This window comes from Hemicordylus capensis, chromosome 1, assembly GCF_027244095.1.
Source record: "Hemicordylus capensis ecotype Gifberg chromosome 1, rHemCap1.1.pri, whole genome shotgun sequence".
NCBI classification, from domain to species: domain Eukaryota; kingdom Metazoa; phylum Chordata; class Lepidosauria; order Squamata; family Cordylidae; genus Hemicordylus; species Hemicordylus capensis.
Genome location: NC_069657.1, coordinates 143,821,009 through 143,841,374, shown reverse-complemented (window position 1 = coordinate 143,841,374; position 20,366 = coordinate 143,821,009). Strand labels below are relative to the sequence as shown.

At 46.9% G+C, this 20,366-nt stretch overlaps 1 protein-coding gene across 7 annotated transcripts in view; it reads right to left on the bottom strand.

Annotated features, from left to right (window-relative positions):
• The window catches only part of SLC43A3 (solute carrier family 43 member 3), a 54,549-nt gene extending 45,499 nt beyond the window's left edge, over window positions 1-9,050 (bottom strand). For 2 of the 7 annotated variants that reach the window (XM_053277257.1, XM_053277197.1), the window contains exons 1-2: window positions 8,917-9,050; window positions 6,514-6,613 (exon numbers count right to left, since the gene is read on the bottom strand). The gene's annotated coding sequence lies outside the window, so the exon portion shown is untranslated. Of the gene's footprint in view, window positions 1-6,513; window positions 6,614-8,554; window positions 8,691-8,720; window positions 8,885-8,916 lie in introns of those variants that run through there. The other 5 variants (XM_053277239.1, XM_053277215.1, XM_053277249.1 and 2 more) reach the window with 3 other exon arrangements.
• Window positions 9,051-20,366: the final 11,316 nt, after the last annotated feature.

Genomic DNA, 20,366 nt, shown 5'->3' with positions numbered 1-20,366 from the left:
TCAATGCATTTTGGGATATCCTCAAGACATTTGCAAAGTGAGCAGAACTCCTGTTGGTGGCAAGCTACCAGGAAAGCAGGCAGGTGGGGACAGAGAATGGCTATTCAGAATAGAATTGCAACCTACCCACCCCCAACTGCAGCCTTTAAGGAAAGAAAGCCTTCAGCTGCCACCACCACCCCAGTCCACCAGCAGCCTATATTTGTATCTGTTCCCTAGTGCCCAGCTGAACCACAACTCTCAGCTTTGGCCAACACAGAGAGCTGTGATTTAACTAAACTAGAATTCCCTGAGTATATGAGGCATGGAGGGAGTGTGTGGGATTCCAGGATATTCTGCATCACATTCATGATGCTAATATGCATTGTGTGCATGATGTATAAATCACATTTTTTATTATTAATTATTAAAATTACATATTTATATGACACTTTTCAGTGAAGAAAATAGTTTTCAAAAAGCAATAGGAAAGAGTGCAGCTTTTCTTGACAAAGAAAGCTGCATGACAAGCTGTAACTGCTGAAATGCCCATTTCTGGTACATTTGTTAAAGGAGCCCTGTCCTGTTTTCTACCTGACCAGACATAGCACAAATAAGGAGATAAAGTTCTTCCTGTCACTTCTGTCTCCACACCAGAAAAAGCTTCACCTGCTAGACTTCTGTTTAGTGTGTTAAAAGAGAGGAGTAGGGCACTTAAACACAGAAGGCTAAAGTATTGTTGTTTTTTTAAAAAAAAGATGCTTGAAAGCACTCATTTATAAAGTACAGAACCATCCGTTCATATGAAATATAAAAGAACAAATATACAGTATACCAAAAACAAATCAGAAATTCATTACATTTTGAAGAATTAACTTACCATTTGTGAATGATTAACTACACAAAATGGTGAGAGTAGGACACAAAGGTCATGAACAGAAATGCACAGAAGAAAATGCCCTTGATCAGAAGTTAGGCAGCTAAGCAAAAACTAGTCACTCCAATAGGCAGGACTCTACCAAGATAAAGTATTGCTTTAAGTCAGAAACAGAGGTCATATCTTGCACAGATATTATACCAGTTTAACTAGCCTGCTTAGGTAAGCTTCCCCCAAAAGCTCTCTGGGAATGACAGCCTGGGAGTTTTTCACACAGGCTTTTAGCTTGCATCTCCTCCAGAATAGAGGGGGTGCGTTCACGTATTGGGCAGATTTACCCTGAAGTCTCTGTGAGCTATCAGGGAGCACTTCACAACACAATTCAGGTTTTTCCTTGTGTGTTAGAGTGCAGCCCAATTTATATCCAGCCCCCTGGGGTAAAAAAAAAAATCCACTTTTTGTGTCGGTTTTTTGGGACAACTTCGAGTTTGTAGTAAAGCCTCTCAGAAAACTCACGGTAAAGTCTGCTGTGTGAAAAACTCCCTAGTGAGGGGGCTGGAAAAGAAGTTTTCTGTTAGAAATTCCTAGCCACCCGCCAACAGCTACAGTTCCATGAAGAGACTGAATGACTCACCAGATTGGTGGCAGAGAAACATTTTGTCTTGAAACCAGCCAGTGCAACTAGAGAGGGGAGGCAGGAGATACTGCTAGGCTACTGTTTCTCAACAATTACTCTCACCTGGGAGTTATTTGCACAGAGCTTCATGCTTCAGAGTACATGTTGAGTGAAGCCACTTTGAACTACACTCATGGCATTGAAGGAAGCAGCACCTCTCCTTTGCTCTCAGGTTTTGTCTTGAAACAAGTTCGCATGCCATGCTCCGTGTTTTCCTTCTAGCCCATGGGGTGGGGGGTGGGGGGTGGGAGGGAGCGCTTCCTAAAGAGCGATATCTGCATTTCTAAAGAGAGCATCCCTCTTATCCTGCTAATGATTCTAAGTCAGTGCCTCTCCCTATTTGCTCCTGGGCTTTCAGAAACAGTAGCTTAAAACCAGCATTTTAAAAATCCAGAAATATGCGAGATAAGCTAGCATTCGCATCACAAAGCCCAATTTGTGTGTGGAGTGGGTCAGGCCCGTACCCAGCTGGTGGGATGGTGTGTACCTGCCACACCAAAAAATTTTCTTTCCTCCCCAGCCTCACTGACTGTTTTTACTGAACATTTTATAACCTGCCTCCCCTGACTTCTGCAATCTCTCCCCTGCCCCCCCCCATTTTTTTGAGGCTGGCTGGCTACAGGCCTGGAGTGGGTCCAAGAAACTCGAAGGAACTTCAGGGTAAGTTTGGCTGGTATGTAAACGCACACACTCTCTTCTGAAGGAGATTCGGGGCAGAAGCCCTGTGTGTAAGGCCTCCTGCAGAGCAAGGAACAAAAACAAGGAGGCCCTGGCCATGGTCCTCAGGAGTCAGCATCAGAAGCAGAGCAGGCATCAGGTCAACACTGGGAAGGCAGATGCACAGCACCTGGCACAGAGCACTAACATCATAGTTCCCCTTCAGTAGAGTACAGAGCTCCATGGCTGAGATCTCTTGGTGTGAAATGGGGGGCAGGGGCTAGCAGAAATCATGTAATATGCTAAGCTCCCGGAAGACTACAAGTGTCCCCTTATATTCCTTCCTTTGCTGTGCCGTTGCTCTGTGGAGCAGAAGGAACGGATTCTACTCCCACAGCCTCTTCCATCCAAGTTTATTACTGCAATCAGGACCCACATCAGGCAAGTATTGCCTTGCAGAAGCCACACTTGATTTGTTTTTTTTAAAGACAGATGGGATTAAAAAAATATTTTAATAAAATACATAAATTTACCTCTCCCCACAGGGGGGTCTCACACCCAGGTCTCCAGTGTCCCTTACCATTGCTCTTTCCTACTGAGCTATCAGAAAACCCACAGCCTGTTAATCATACCTTTCATCTTCATTGTGCATATGCTGTCCCCCTGCGGAACACTGATTCCCCTCACAGAGGCAGCAAAACAACCAAATTGTTTTGGACAGTGTTATGAACATTGTTTGCAGGGCTGTCCGGGTGGGGGGGAGCTGGAGGCGAATCAGCATGTGCAGGGCCCTTCATGTATATGTAAATATTACTACTACTGCTATACATATACACTTTTTTCATATTGCAAATTATGCCGACATATACAATATGATCAGCAAAAGCGTATCTGTGATGCTAATATGCATTGTGTGCATGATGTATACATCACATTATTTATTATTATTCTTAATCATAAAAATTACATATTTATATGACACTTTTCAGTGAAGAAAATAGTTCTCAAAAAGGTTTGTAAAGCAAAAGGAAAGAGAAGATGGTTCCCAGTCTGCAAGGGGCTCACAATCTACAAAGAAGCACCAAGGAGATCCCAGAAACCGCTACTGCGAGAGATGCTATGCTGGGTGGAACAGGGGTAGTTGCTTCCCCCTCCCCGCCCACCCCCCACTAAATCTAAGAAGGCCACAACTTTTAAAAAGTTGCCTCTTTGTTCAGTTAGCAGGGAAGTCCAGTTATCAAAACGGATTGTGCATTTGTATAATCTGTATCCTATGAGATGGGAAGGAGAAGAGAGAGAGGAATTCCATATATGGAATGCCTTCTGGAGCAAGGTGTTATTTAAGTAGCCTTCCTCTTGCTTGCAGTTGTTGTCCAAGTCCAAACAATCGGCCCCTCCCCACCCCTCCTCCCAGTCCACTCCGCCTCTGAGCTGGTGCTCCTGCAGCCGCTCAGCTCCAGAGGCAGGGCAGAACAGAGCCAGCCCCCACCACCTCCAGCCCTTTTCTCCATTGGAGAAAGCAGCTGAAGGTGGTGGAGGCTGGGGAGAGAGGGTGCATGCGCCTGCAGGCCGCGTCACATGACTCCTCTCGGAGTGGCTGGCAGCTGGGAAAAGCAGCCATGGCGCTGACAATCGAGGAGGAGGAGAAAGAGAGGAGGAGAGGCTGCTCAGCCAGTGCGCCAAGTGCAGGGCCTGTCCGAGCGCGGGGCTGGGGGCGATCGCCCTGGTTGCCTCACCCAAAGGACAGCCTGATTGTCTGCAGTGTTCCCACAGCACAAACCTTTAGGTCCTCCATATAGGCCTTCTATCAGACATATCGTGTGCTGTGGGAGGCACTATAGGCTCAACTGCCTGGCTATGTGTTACAGGTGGCAGGTGTGTGTGTGTGTGTGTGTGTGTGTGTGTGTGTGTGTGTGTACACATACTGTGTTGGATGATATCAAGGAACCATTCAGGCATCCTTGCATGTCAGTTAGTCCTTTCTAATCATGGTTACTGTGAGAGTGAGCAACATTGTGATTGATGGGCGGCAGAGTTGCTGTGGGAGTGTCTGCCAGTGTTGCTGCATTAGCTGCTTTCCCCACCAGTATGGTTTTGTTGCTGGTTGAATGCAAGCAACCACATTACGATGGTGTGTAGTTGTGTAGCAGCCGCTGGCATAGTCTAACTACTGGATCAGCCTGTCTACAAAGTGTCTGCCAGTGTTGCTGCATTAGCTGCTTTCCCCACCAGTATGGTTTTGTTGCTGGTTGAACGCAAGCAACCACATTACGATGGTGTGTAGTTGTGTAGCAGCCACTGGCATAGTCTAACTACTGGATCAGCCTGTCTACAAAGCTGAACAATTCAAGTGATTCATTTAATTCAAAGCCATATATAATTATTCTAAATAATGACCTAACGGGGGATTCAATTTCCTCTGATCTTTTGTATTTGGATTATTGTTTTTAACCTTCGCAAGCCACCTTGAGTTTGCTTATTAAGAAGAAAGATGAGACATAAACACACAAGCTAAATAAAATTTAAAAATCCCTGAAATCTGAGGGATAATACTGAAGTTAGTTTTGTACAAAGTTCTCCAAAAGTTTATCTTGAGCCAGCTCAAAATCTTTCATTGGGCACATTGCTTTCATACCATAAAAAGAAGCACCAACTATATCCAGGTGTTATCTTAAAGAGACATGCAGCCCAATTTCATACATGGTTACTTGAAAGCATGTCCTACCAATGAGACTAAATTCCTAGTAAATGCACTCAGGAATGCAGCCTAAAGGAACACCTGAGATTGAGCTAAATTACTTTCACGGTCATTTGCATCTCTAAAGGGATTTCTGCATTATCAAGCTGAATCCTAATCACTTTACGGCAGTTGAGCAATACTCCTGCAAGTAGTATGCATTCCTATGACAATTCTGAAATATTCTAGTATCCACTCAAAATTAATCAGAGGAGTAACAGAATAGCTTTGCTGCTGTTCTTCACTGACTAGGTCCCCAAAGGTTCAATCCACACAATGAACAAACAAGGAAACCTTCTTTAACTGTTTCTTATGGCTCTTATCCTTCATGATAGCCAAAGGCTAATCCAAAAGGGATTTGCTTCTTGACTAGCTTCAGCCTAGCTCTATTTATTCTTGGTTTCTAATTCCAACTGCTATGTTGACTTTCCAAACAGTGAAAAGGAAAATTTTCTAAACTTGTGACACTCTGTTTCCTGAGCAGGAGGTTTTTCACATGGGGCTTTTAAAGCCCTTTAACTTGCATCTGCTCCAGAATAGAGGGGGTACTATTCAGGCCAGATTTACCCCAAAGTTATTGGGGAGTAGTTCATACACAATTCGGGTTTTTCACAGCGTGTTAGAGTACAACCTAATTTATATCTGGGGTAAAAAAATCCACTATTTGTGTCGGTTTTTTGAGACAACTTTGAGTTCACAGTAAAACCTCCCTGTAAACACGTGGTAAAGCCTGCTGTGTGTAAAAGTCCCAGATGAGAGCAAAACTTTCCAGAAAAGATCTCAATCTGAGATGCAAAGAGGAGGTGGCTCCTGCATCTTTCACAGTTTTGCAGAAGAGGAAAGTAAACAGGTACAGATTTTCCTTCCCATTCGTGGCAAGCTGCACTTGCTGCAATTCTCTCTTTTGCTCAACTATTACAGCACAGAAGCACAGTCCTCTATTGCATCTGGTCACCCTAAATACTGTTTGTGAGTAGCACAGAAGTCGATTTTTCAATGGTGGTCAGAATTAGCATGGGGAGTCAGAGAAATACCATTGCAATCTAAGCCTTATTGAAACATTGTGTTCAGCACTTATGAACACTGTACACAGATTGTATAGGTACAGATCTGTACACAGGGGAAGTTATTTACATGTTATGTTGAATGCAGGTACAGCAGTACACTTCCTATCTGTATCCTGCATTTCAGGGAGTCTGTGCCCAGGATCACTTTTTAAAAGAATGCAGTACAGTCATTCACACAAAACACATACGTGTGTAAAGACTTCTGTACACTCATACAACATAATGTCTGAACAGGGCTCAAAAGGTACCAGAGTCCTCACAGATCTTTAGTGTGCATCAATTGACCAGACTAATTCCTAACCAGAAAATGTGTTTGTCATACACACACCTATACACATCTGAACTACCACCACCATACAGCACAGACACAGTTTGCTTTCATCTAAATAAAAAAGAAGAGTGACAGGGAAGAGTCTGAAACATTTTACAGCATTCTGACCTACTGAAGCAAAGATATTTAAGAGAAGCTGTGATTTATATGAATATTTAGGGACACAAACATTCCGTAACTTAACCATACCTTGGTCTTGATCAGTCCACCAAAAAGAGCTTCCTCCTTGCCAGAGATGGAAGGTGACTCTTGCCCTGAATCATGAGGCCTTTGTGGAACTGGAAAGCACCTAAAGGAAAAGCAGATCTAGGCAAATTGACTAGACAACACCTCTTACCCAAATAAAAGAAGACTCTGAATTTAAGACAACTCCCTTAAAGAAAGGGTTTTTTAAAAAGAGAGTATACCTGTATTTACCTGAAAGAAAAGGTCTCTGAATTTAAATGACAACCACCCCCACCCCCCACTAAAGAACTGTGCCGGGGAGGGGGGGAGAGACTAATTTTGGACTCTAGAATATGCAGTATTCATAAATTAGATCTATACAACCATCATCATGTCATTGGATGGATTAGAGAATAGGCAAATTGCACTAATTGTTTGTCTCCCACATGCACAAAACTTATTTATACCAGATTGGAATGTGGCCCTGAGTATTTGGCTGCATGAATAAAGACACAATCGAGCACTTTGTCCAAAGTCTGAGATCACCCAGGGCACGGAACTAGAGACCCTGTCCAGTAGAGCTATTTTATGAGCAAGCAAACAGCAGAGCCTGTACAAACTGTTTGGTAATAATTGAGCAAGGGGAAGATGAAAGGAAGGGGACTGTGCCAAACATACCCTTGAGCCAGCCTCAGAAACATACAAGGGCACAGAACACATTCTTGCTCATGAGCACCAAAGTGGCAAAAAAAAAAGTTTGTACATCTCAAAAGTTACTGTTTCCTTTTGCTGCCTACTTATGTGCCATTTCAGGACCACAAACAGTGGACAGGACCTGAGAAAGAGAGTGACTGACTGGAGGCAGACAGTCACCTTTAAGAAATTTAAGCCCGACCCTATGCATATTTACTCAGAAGCAAGTGAGTCCCATAGTAAGGGTGGACAGATAATAGTCCAGCAACTTCACAGGTGAATACGCACAGGGCTGCAGCCTTAGCATGGTATGAGAGAATCTTTATATCCATAGCGCACGCACAGATTGCTTTTGCCCAGTGTCACCTCTGGTCAAACAGCTTTTGAAGCAATAAAAAGAACTGCCAGACCTGTTTACCAAAGAGAGCAATGGGATGGACATACATGCCACAAGGAGTGGTCCTCCTTTCAAACCACCTTCAACACTCGGGGCAAGGGGAGAGACGACCATTTGTCTTCAGCCAAAGAGCTTCTCTTGGGTTTCTTCAAACACCTACTAAGCAAGATCTATTCCCTTCCCAAAAAACCCCTATGACTGTATCTAGTAGCAGCACCACTTCTATTTGTCCCATGGGCCCAGAAAACCACCAGAGGACACCAAGGGATGCAAACTAGCTGCAAGCTCTGCTCCAGAGACTCAGACCTCCCCAAAAGCCATATCCACCAATGCTAACTTCCATAACCATCTATGCTAACTTCTGCTATAGCGGGTTGCTCTGAAACATCAGTTTCCCCAAAATCCAACCGTGAACATTTTTCAGAAGTGCTGTACTTCTTTCTTTGGCTTGCCTTTCAGAGGCCAGAGCAATTTCAGGTGATCTACACAATGTAATTCAGTGCAGAATGCTATATTTGGCTGGAATGGATTTATTGGTTTCACTGCCCTGGTTTATTTGCACACACTGGGTACAAACTCATAACAGCTGCTGCTCTTACCAGGCTCTACTGTGGGCTGCCTCTTATTTCTTTGTTGCTCTAACTTTTCCTATCCATAAGACCTTAGTCAGGCTTATAGTGCGAAAGTTACAGTTTCTCACAAACTTTTCCATGGTCTCCTACAAGGTCTGGAACTAAGGCTGTGCATACTTATTCCGAAATAAGAATCCGATCTGTGCACATTTAGGCAGACATGAGCCTCCCTGTGTTCCAAGAGGTTTGCTTCCAGCAGGAAAGTACACCTAAGGACTGGAGCCCAATACCAATGTATTGGGCCATATGTCCAAGTAAACGTTCATTGAAGCGGACTGCAAATCCCCCTGCATCCACCCACCGCTTTAGATCTCCAAGGCGTCCTTTCGTATTCCCGTCATACCTCCTCACTAAGGTCCGGGGGGCCCCACCTCCACTCAGTCTAGTCCAGAGAGAAAGAGAGAAGGGGCTGCTATCCTGCCCCTCAGCGCGCGCACGTCCCGTCCCCCCCCCCCCCGCAGGTGGTTCTCCGCTCCCTGCACAAAAAAGCTATCAATCACCAGCCTCACCCCTGCTTTGCCCCCTCAGGGCCCCTCTCCGATTGGGCACCGTCTGCTCCCTTCCCACCTCGAAGCCTCCTCCCATGCCATGGGTGATGCCAGAGGCAGACGTCGCCGGGGGTTCTCCGAACACAGCCAGCGGCACTCTAGGGCCGGGCCTGAAAAAGAAAGACGCCGGCCCGGCGTTTGCGCCAAGGCAACTCACCCTGCTGTCTGTGACAAGGCGGCCTCGCGAGCACTGTCACCGCCGCTGAGCCTCCGACAGCCACCGCCGCGAGCGTCCTTCATCGCCTCTTTCTCCAAAGGGAGAGCAGGATGCCTTCTGACGTCAAAGGACACGCCCCTCCGACTCTTCCCCCCCCCCCCCCGCCCCCAGCTTCCTTGCGCTATTTTACGCGCCACGCTTTCCTGGCTTGCTTTTTCTGGGCAGCGCTGAGATTTACAGGGTTGCTGCATGGCTTCGGCCCCGCACCTGCAGATGTTGGAGGACCACAGCTCCCTTCATCCCTGACACTTGGCCACTGTGGCCAAGGACGAGGGGAGTTGCGGTCCAGGACTCCAGCAGCTGACGGGCCAAAGTGGAGGAGTCTTGAATAAGAAGGATGGGTAGAGCCTGGACACAGGCCGTACCATTGCATGTACCACCTCAGCACCAGCCGCATGCAATGCTGCCGCCGTTTGCAGGAAGGAACTGTGGCGACTGCTGAGCTGGGGTGTAGGAGCTACAATCGCAGGTGGGTTCCACCAAGACCCCGGGCCTCCCAACTCGTGAGGGCGGGGCCACCAGCTCCGCTTCTCCTTATTTTCTTCATTGTCTCCCTCATTCCGAGGGCACACCGGGGAGGGGGCAAACAGGCCTGCACTCCGCTAGCTATGCCCCTGGACTGTGGAGGAGGAGGTGACAGAATGGACTGAGCCACATCAGGCTGCAAGTGAAGGATCACATCACTGAATGCTCCCCTACATTAACAAAAACGAGCAGCTCCCTGCAAATGAAACACAGGAACAGCAGGCAAAGCGCCTAGTGGGTGAGAACCAGGTTCCTTGAAAAGTTAGATTTCTACCTGAAGGGGCTCTGTATACATAGGAGAGCAGAGCACCCACTGTATGCTCCCTTCCTCCATACATGGATGCTCCCTCCCTCCTATGAGGTCTGAAATGGTACAAGCCATTCCTACCCCCCTCAGCATCCTACTCCCACCATCATCATCTCATTCTGATGCAGGGGCATAACTATAATAGGGCAAGGGGAGACAGTTGTCTGAGGGCCCCCTGCCTTGCCCCCCCGAGGCAAGTCACATGACTGACTCCCCCAGCTGCGCACCCGCCCGGGCTTCCTTCCATTGTAGTCATCCTCCAAAATTGATGTGAATACCTGGAGCTACCAGAACAGCATGTCTTTCTCTCATACCATTAAATGACTTGTATCTTCTAAACCTTTTCCTGGACTACACAACTTCAGGTGACAAGTGAAGAGCTGCTTGTGTCCCAGGGTGTGGTCTGAGGGTACGTAAGGGGGTCACCCTCTAGACAGTGCTTGGAGGGGTGACTGTGACAACTCCTTGTGTATGCCACCTTGAGCTCCACAGTGGATGGAAGCAAGGTGGGACATAAATGCTACAAGGAAAACACCCTCCTTTCACATAGAAGAGTAGTGAGGCTTATCCAGCCTTCTCCTTGGTGTGCTAATTTTCTGGGTGCAGGGAGCCTTTTCCATGAGGGAGCATTCAAACATGTAACTTTCACCTGCAGTCTGACGTTGAATAGTTCAGGAATAGTTACTACTTGGTTCTGGTGCATTTCCAGTATAAACTAACTGGTGACTGACTCTTGAGAATGCCGAGACTCTCCAAAAACAGACAGGGAAAGCTGGGAAGGGTTTTAAGCAAACTCATGGGGAAACAGAGATGTAGAAAAAAACCATGGGCTGAGAGAGTGTGGTGACCACTAGTAGCTCCTGCTCCTCTGTGTATTTGCCTCTGATTCCCTCCCATTTGGTCTTTCAGTCTTTCGTGAAGTTTCAGGTTTCTTGGCAGTCAGACACACATACATATAGCTATGGCATCCAGCATACATATGGCTCCTTTTGAAATGAGGACTGTAATGCAGAGCCTGGCTCTTAGTAACTTGCTACCACTGCTGAACAGCAAAAGTGTGTATATGTGTATTTACCAGAAAAATGCCCTTGGGTGTGACTGACAGAGTGTCTGTGGAGGAAAGGCTTGGATGTTGCAAGCTCCCCTAAAATGCAACAATGAGTCTCTGTGCCCAGAGGTGCATTGCACTGCTCTTAGTGGAGTCACCCAGTGCTTGAAGTGCGTAGTGTGTTTACTTGGTGCAAAGACACCAAGTGCAACTATTTTTTCTCCACAGGAGCTAATGGCAAGCATTACTCACCGATGCTGTACCATTGAGAGCTGGGTGCTCTGTTGAGGACAGCCTTTGAAAATCAAAGTTGCTCCACCCCTTCATCTGCATAGCCCTATCCTGAATTCTGTTGCTTGGTCACACAAAAGGGTGACATTATGTTGGATGGCTTCCATCTCACTGGATATATATCCCATCAGGCTCAGGGTGGCCAACAATGAGTTAATTGTATGTGTTGGTCCATGTCCCTTAAATGGCTGGCACTAAATAAAGCCACCAGAAAGAGAGTCATGCCACACCAAACAGCAGAAGGCAAAACTGTTTGACTCAGAAAACCTGCATGGAATGTACAATTATATAACTGTAAAAATAGCACACTTACTCTGGAGTAAGATGGAAGAGATTGGAATCAAGCAGAATATTAATTTTAGTGCATACCTTGCATAGTTTTCCCTGAGGAAAAACATCAGTGTTCAAAACACGGTGGGAAATTTGGGAAACAAGCTTGTTAATTAATCTTTTGCTTGCACCCATGGGTTTTGTCTTTTTCTTTCACAGTAAAAATAGACCATATAAATGGACTGAGGAGGAGAGAATAGAGGAATGGGGAGAAAAACAGATTTTTAGAATATTGATCTCATCGACAGCAACACCCTCCTACACATAGAGAACGATATAGATCTGGAGGAGGAGCAACCTTCAGCTGATCCAAAAGCATGCACATGTTTTGTGTCTTTGCTAACTTGTTCTTTCTCACATACAGGATAATGGGTAATAGATGGGGCACTGTGCTGGGGAGCAGATAGGTGAGCTGTGCAGGCCACATGCTGAAACTTACACAAACTGGCTTTTCTCACACCACTGTGAGGGCCAAATTGTGACAAGCAGCAAATTTGTTGTTCACATGTATGCCTCATCCATGAATAAATTCAGTCGTCTAAGGCCCTTCAATTTAAGATGAAAGTTAAAGTGCTTTCAATTTTCACTGGTGCTCTAAAAAGCAGGGAAATTGCAAATTAAGGTGCACATCTTAACTTCTGCACCATATAAACTATAAAGACACAGTCTGGTATATTATGCTGCTTTAGCTATGAGGCTTCATGCACCTACACTTTGCCTTGATCTTTCAACTGGCTGGATACTGGGTAGGGAAGGCTGCAGCCAGGCAGAAATTCAACAGAACCAGCTTCCCTAATCACTTGCTAGAGATGCCCCTGATGAATTTATGCCTGGTGCATTTCTACAAGGCACAGAGCTTTCCCAAAATGCCACCTGTTTAGTAAGTGCCCAGCCAGAAATTATAAAATATGTTATCTGATGGCAAAAAGCTAGCCAACACTTAAATTTTTAAGCAATGATATTTAAACTGCTGTATCTCCGCCATTATTCAATGGATATGCACCAGATCTGGAGGGGTGGTGGAGATTAACTGATGTCTGCAAAAAGGCAGGCAGATTTGACAGACAGCTAAATGGTAAAATGTTGAAACAATTCCCCATCTTAACACTAGCACTACAGTGCCAGTATAACCAGGGAATGGAGATCAGGTCTTATAGAGAGGAGAGCTGGTCTTATGGTAGCAAACATGACTTGTCCCCTTAGCTAAGCAGGATCCACCCTGCTTGCATATGAATGGGAGACTAGAAGTTTGAGCACTGTAAGATATTCCCCTACGTCCCTGGCTCCTCCAAGACAGGGCTGAGAGAGAGACTCCTACCTGCAACCTAAAATCCACTTATCCGTGTATCGTTTTTATGCTTGTATTTTATAGATTTTAAATTTGGTTTGTTTTTATATTTTTAGCTTAATAGTTTAATTGTCATTTTATTGCATGGTTTTTTAAACTTTTGTAAACCGTCTTGAGATTGTTTTTAATGAAAGGCGCTATAGAAATTCAACAATCAATCAATCAATCAATCAATCAATCAATAAAATTTAAAAAACCTTGGAGAAGCCTCTGCCAGTCTGTGAAGACAATTCTGAGCTAGATATACCAATGGCCTAACTCAGTATATGACAGCTTCGTATGTTCCTATCTATTTTTACATCCACGGGAGCATGCAGGTTAGGGGAACTGAATGCTTTCCCCGCAGCTGGACCCACTTCACTTCACTTCAGGTGGCCATTCTGGTTCTCAAACAGTTCTCAGGGGCATCTTGGCAGCCTACCTAGCAGAGGAAGGAAGGCAAAATGGCACTACTATGCCACATTTCCTCTTCCCAATAGAAAAAGAAAGGGGAGAGATTTGGAAGAAGGAATTTGGGATGTGGTTTTAAAAGAAACACGAGGAAAGGGAGAGAAAGAAGAAGAGGGCACTTTTGAGTGTGTCACTTAAGGCAGTAACATGTCATGAGCCACTACTGCCTCCCCCACTTTAGCTACCCACAACAATCCATGACCACAGGAACTTTTCTCCCACTCCACCTTCAGCACCAGAAGTGAGCCAAGCTGAGAGAAAACTGCCTGAAGCAATGGCGTGCAGGGAGACATGGTGGAAGAAGGCTCCCCTCCCCTCCCCCACATGTCCCTTTAGATCAGGGTTTCTTAACCTTGGGCCCCCAGATGTTGTTGGAATACAACTCCCATCATCCTCAGCCGCAAAGGCCATGTCTGGTGACATGTGGTAATGGATTGTTGACAGGAGTTGTAGTCCAACAACATCTGGGGGCCCAAGATTAAGAAACCCTGCTTTAGATGTAAAAAAATCAGATGTTGCCCCCTGCATACACACACTTGATATGAGAACAGGACAAATACAGGACAAAACCAATATGGCTGCCCCATCGCATCTAGCTTTGTCCTTAGGTATTCAAGACCAGTAGCAGTTTAGAAAAAACCTCCATGCTGGCTTTGGTGACTAGCATGGGCAGGCACAGCATCGCCTTAATTCACAGCAATACCAAGGAAAGCCAGCACAGAAAAGTTTCCCTCAGCCGCCTTCTGCTGAAAGGGTTATGATTATGTTTGCAGAGATAACTTGTAGATGGGGGGTGGGGAGAGGCAATATACATCATTTTGTGAACACACACTCACAAAAAAAGCCCAAATTCCTGTTTTGCAGCTAGCGCACATTTTTTGAAGCCACTGCAGGCTTTTTTATGGGTAGCATTTTTCCTACACATGGGTAACTGTGGAAAAAATATGCATACACCATTATGGGTGAAGGTTTCACATCAGAGGCGCTCTTACCTCTGGGCCGAAGGGCATCCACACACCCCGGGGGGGGCCCAAATCCTCTTTAGAGACAGAGGGGGAGTGGGGAAAGAAATGTGTGGGATGGGAATATGTTAAGTTGTGGGTTGAAATGTTTCTGCTAATGCATCCCTGCATGAAAGCCAGTGTGGTGTAGTGGTTAGAGTGATGGACTAGGACTGGGGAGACCCGAGTTCAAATCCCCATTCAGCCATGAGACTTGCTGGGTAACTCTGGGCCAGTCACTTCTCTCTCAGCCTAACCTACTTCACAGGGTTGTTGTGAGCAGAAACTTAAGTATGTAGTACACTGCTCTGGGCTCCTTGGAGGAAGAGCAGGATATAAAATGTAAAACATAAATAAAATAAATAAATATTTGCATAAATATACCTGTTTTATATTCTTACATTATTGTGAGTTCAGTTGTTTGTGCCCTCAAGACCTCATGTGTTAAAAAATACTGTAATGGGGTGTGTGTGGGGGTGTGTGTGTGTGTGTGTGTGTGTGTGTGATGCATAACTTGCAGCGGGGGGGGCCTTCAGCGGGTGGGGGGAGCTCCAAAGTTTCAGGCTTCAAAATTATCTAGGTTTCACATACATCTTTTTTCATGTCTACACAGTAGGAAGCTTAGATATCCTGTGGTTTTGTAACTTATTATGTCCTTGCAATTAAATAAGCACGTGTGTTCTTTCCACATAACAGCTCACAAGCATGGCACATGAAAACACCCACTTAATGTGTGAAGCAGCCTTGCAGCTGCCCAAAACATGTAACTGAAACAAAAAATAGGTACAAATTCATGACAGTGCACACAAGTCTACATTTTCTTTTCTTACACTGAAGTTTTCTTTGTGCTGCAAAAAGGCATGTGTGAAGCCATGTTCAGCCAAGAGCCGTGTATATACCAGGGATGCACATAAAATATTTACGTTTTGCTAGCAACCACCAGAGGGAGCTTTAGACCCATTTATATGTGCCACTGAGGTTTGACAAGCTCCTTACCCCATCTGCTTTCTTGATTGTCCATCACACACGGCAGCCAACTGAAGGATACAATCATATCTTTGGGGCCTGAAAGTTCTGAAAACATGTACAGCTGAGAAATGTTACTCAAATGTTTCACTGCAGAGTTCTACAACTGGTGGTCTGTAAAGTAGGCCCTTGCAGTAAGCACTCTTATCCAGGGATGATAGACAGATACTGGGAAGAACTGATGGCTGACTGGATGCATGGTGGACTTCACAAGAGAGTAGGGAATAAGTCTTACTGAATTCAGTGGGATGTTCCTCATAGAGCAAACTTGCTTAAAGAATTGTACTTAAGAAGGAGTAGATTCAAGGAGCAGGAAAAGGTGGGGTTAATGGGCATTATAAATTGAATGCAGAAGCTCTGGATGGAGAGAGGAAAGAACTTAATTTGCCTCAAATCCCACTGTTTTTAGTGCCAAGGTTTAATCCCTGAGAATGCAGAAAGAGGTGAATGTTCCCCTGCGTATGTACAAAATATCATTCCTGCATTATCGACTATAGCAAACCTTCCACATATTTGATAAAAGCATGGCTTCCAGATTAAAGGAGGTGGCTTCCTGACAGGCTTAGGGCAAGTACAGAAAGGGAGTGAGAATCTGGGGCAGACAAAGACAAGTTCCACTGTTTCCACTTAGTGAACTGTTTCCCCAGTTGGGCTCTTTCAGGATGAATGGAATCAGTGTGCTATAAGAGATAGAGCTTTGGACTAGGGGAACCCAAGTCCCTGATCAGCAATGGAGCCAGTCACTACCTTTGAGCCTAACCTACCCAGTAAGGTTGTTGTGTTGATAAAATGGGGAGAACCTGGAATGCCTTGGAAGATGGGTGGGATAACAATATGATAAAAACATATTTTGCTTATTACTAAATGATGTTGTGTCAGGGATAAACAAAAAGGTAACCAAGTTTGCAGATGGTACCACATTATTAAGGATGGTAAATCCAAACAGACTGTGAAGAGCAAGAAAAGGGTCTCTCCAAACGGGGCAGCAGATGGCGGAGGAAATTCAACATAAATAAGTGCAAAGTAAAGCATACCAGACTAAGAAAGAAAAAATGAATCCTAACTTCTCCAATATACTCTGGTGGGATTTAAATTGATTCTAAGCACCCATGACAGAGATCTTGAGGTCATGGCAACAGTAGAAAGTTCACTGAAAAAGTCAGCTCAGTGTGCTGTGGGGTAGTTTAAAAAAAGAAGCAGCAAGTTAAGTCTGGCTGGGGAAGAGATTGAGAATAAAACAGCAAGTGTCAGAATGCCATGTTAGAAATCTCGTGTTCCCACATTTAGAATGCTGTGTGCTGTTCTGGACACCTCCATTTTGGAGAGGCTGTATAGCTGGTGAAAGTACAGGAAAGGGGTATGTTGAATGGGACATCTTCCCTCTGGGCAAGTCAGCCCTTCCATGAGGCCAGGTGAGGCAGTCACCTCAGGGGTGGGCATGAGGAGGGGCACAGGGGGTGGCAAGCACCAGCCCCCGCCACTGTGAGCTCCACTCCACACACGTCCGTGCAAGCTATGGTCACTGCCCTTCATCATCTCACTAGGGCAGTGGTTCCCACTGAATGACTTGTAGCTGAGGATGATGGGAGTTGTAGTTGTAGCAACATCTGGAGGAACCCTGGTTGGAAACCACTACACTAGGGCATGCTGTTCCTTTCCCCCTCCTCACCTCTCTGGGGCACACCTCTTCTCCCCGGTCTCCACACTTCCCACTTCAGCTAGGAATGCCCCAAGCACCATGCCTGGCTTGGTGGCACAGTCTGAGGGAGGGTGCTCCCTCCCCACTGCCACTGCCACCTTGGTTGCAGCATCATGGCTCAAGAATGCTCAGCACCTCCCTGCAGATGGGAGGGGACCCTATCAGCATTTGGTCCAAGGGCAACCAAATGCCTGGAACCACCCTGCCTCTGGGGGAAAGGATCAAGAATCCAAGGCCTTTAGTTTGGGGGGGGGGGGGGAGAAGGAGGCATGGCTAAAGTTTCTCAATCGTAACCAGTACAAAGCATATAAATAGAGAGGAATTTCTGGCTCGCTTGCTCTCTTTCTCAAAACAGATCACACTCATCAGGGTCATTTAATGAAAATGATTGGCAGTAGGTTCCTGACAAACAAAGGGGGAAAGGTCTTTCTGCAACATGTCGTTAACTTATGGAAGGAGAGATGGTGATGGTTGTTCCTCGCCTGGATAGGTTTTTTCTTTCTTCAGAGGGTCCGACACTCTCATGGAGGAGGGCCCGGCTAGGACGGGCTGTGAGCTTTAAAAGGGAAGCCACTCCGTGCTCAAAGACAGAGGCTGCCTCCCTTTGCCAGAAGCTGGGGACAAACAACATGCTGGCGCAGCCGGTCTCTGGAGCGTGTCCTGCTTCGGCGCTTTCCAGGAGGAGACACCTGGAAGAAGGCCTCTGTCGGAGGAAGGGTGCCCGACCAGAAGATGCTGGACCTCTGCTCTGCTTGGGCAAGGCAACTCTTCTGAGTTGCAGACGCCAGAATGCCTCTCGAGGGAATGCCACGATTCTTAGGGTCGAGAGTGGAGCAAGGCGGCAACAGCAGCAGGGGGTGCAGAGCAAGAGAAGGGTAGTGTTGTTGTCAGCTGGGAGGGACGCAGGCTGGGCATGCAGGCTGGTCCCTCGAAGGAGGAAGGAAAAGGCTCCACGGAGAAAAGGGGAGGGGGAGGAGAGGAGAAGCATGCCTCCAGGCTCCTGATGATGATGGCAGGTGCCCATGCTAGGTTGGCCCCGCTGCATTCTGGGAGCGATCCTCCCTCCCCGAGCGAGCCGCACATGGCCAGCCAAGCGGATGACGGCCCCCCTGAGTCAGCCTGAGCTACCGCCCGCCACCGCCCACCTGCACCCTCACCGTCTGTCTCTCCATCTTGTGATATTTCACTCCGGAGGCAGCGAGGCAAACAAACTCGTTGCCAGATTGCACTGAAGAGTCCCTCCCCGCCCAGCCCTCCCTTAGGCTCTCGAGAGCTCCTCACCAGCACTGGTTGGCTGGGTCGCAGAGCCGTCGCCTTTCCCCCCTACCCAGCGAGAAATCCTGGGCCACAGACTTGGCCTCCTCCTCCGTAGCCACGCCAATCAGAGGCACACATCTCCCTATAAATGACAATCGCGGCCCACTCTACCGCTTTGCGAGATGAGGTCATTTACACCGAGAGTCCCCACCCCCACCCCACTTAATGCAGATTAAGAAGATCTTGCGTGTACATGCTGTCACTCGAATTTTTTTTTTTTTTTAACCACCAAAAAACTGGCGTGTTCCAAGTTAATAACTAAAGCTGTTCAACGTGGGTTGATTTTTGGTCACAAGCTAACATTTTCGTAAATCCTAAAATGTTTCGCTTTTGCCAGAATTGCAAGTCTATGCAAAATTTTGACTGTAGGGGTTTTTTTTAGTTTGTTTGTTTTGCTTTCGTCCAGGTTTTGGTAACCAGAATGGACCAAACCCACAAATCCTTCGCTTTCCAAAACCGCAAATAGTTCCATTTTTAAATCAATGTAGTCTACAGAACAGTGTCGCTGAAGTGACTTTGACAGGGTTCGCCCTGGGGAGAGGAAACCGACTCTGGACTCTGCAGTAGTTGCGCACTGCGATCCTGATCCAGTTTACTTGAGTTGTAGGACTGCCCGTGCTATCCTAAATTTAAAAAAAAAAAAAAGCTAACTTCCCATCCCAGCAGATTCCATTGAGGAAATGAGATTGTTCTCTTTATGGAAATTGTCCTGTATATGGAGAGAGACTACCAGCCACCTATCACATTTCAAACCTGCTTCTTTATATTACCTCGGAGTAACCTGCTTCCTTGAGGCCTACATTTAGAGACACACTATATGGTTGATCACACCCTCCAAACCTATAATAGTGAGCGTAATATAGGGCTTTGGTGTTGTAAGCATGCGTACATTAGCTCAGGGGTTGTCCACGTTAGGTCCCCAGTTGTTGTTGGACTACAATTCCCGAAGGCCATTCCATGGGGATGATGGGAATTCTATGGATGATGGGAGTCGTAGTCATCTGGGGACCCCAGAGTTTGACAACCCCTGCATTAACTCCTACAACCATCCTGAAGGGCAAGTCTGGATTATTGCCCACATCTTACAAGTGCGGAGGCTTATCTCGTTCTTGGCTGAAGTGAGATTCACATCGCCAGGGTCTTCCTAGCTCACGCTCTTCCTGTTTCCTTCCAGGGAAGTACGTCCCACTGAAATCAGAGGGCTCTGCTCTCAGGCACGCACGCACGCACGCACGCTAAAGATCGCAGACCTAACTACCACAGTGGCGCTGCCGCAGCAGCAGCAGCAGCCGCAGCCCTGAGCCGCGTCCCGTTTGTTGCGCGTCGGCTCCATGGAATCGCTGGCGAAGTCCTGCTAAGGCAAAATCCATCCCGAAGCGCTCCCAGTCCCACCCACCCCCACATTGCCCCCCTTTACATGGGAATTGAAGGATGAACGGACGGGGTGGGGGGGGAGAGAGAGAGCGCTGTCCCAGTAGCCGCCTGCTGCTTCCTTTCCCGGGAGCGCAGCGCTTATTGGCAGGGGAGTCTCTGGCAGGGCTTCTACCAGCTGGCGCCTCTTCCAGGTTGTCATTTGCACCACCGGGACCTTCTCCCCATCCCTCTGCCTCCCTCTCCTTCTCAAGGCTTGCCCAGTGGGAATCTGTGGTTGGCCTCATGCTGCTGCTGCTGCTTCCAGAGCCCCGGCTCTCTGAGGTGGCGCCCCTGGCCCACCTGCCTCCCTATCGGTCGCTCATAAACCTGAAGCAGCAGCAGCCTGCCTGTGGTGAAGGCAGAGCGAACGAAGGCTTGAGGAGCGATCCTTAATGTTTTGAGTGGAGAGGGAGGGAAGACACTTCTGCGGTGGGCGGGGCAGGGGAGAGGTGTATTTTTAGATTTGGCAGGGGGAGTTCCGTAAATGAAGGGGGGTCTCAAATGCTGCGGGGGGGATCTGCATCCCTGTGTGGGACAATAAAGCGAGCGGGAGACCAGTGAGCTGGAGGGACTCCCGCCGAAGCAAGCCTTCCGGCTTCTTGAGCCCCTCCCACCCGCCTCTCTTTCCTCGCCTG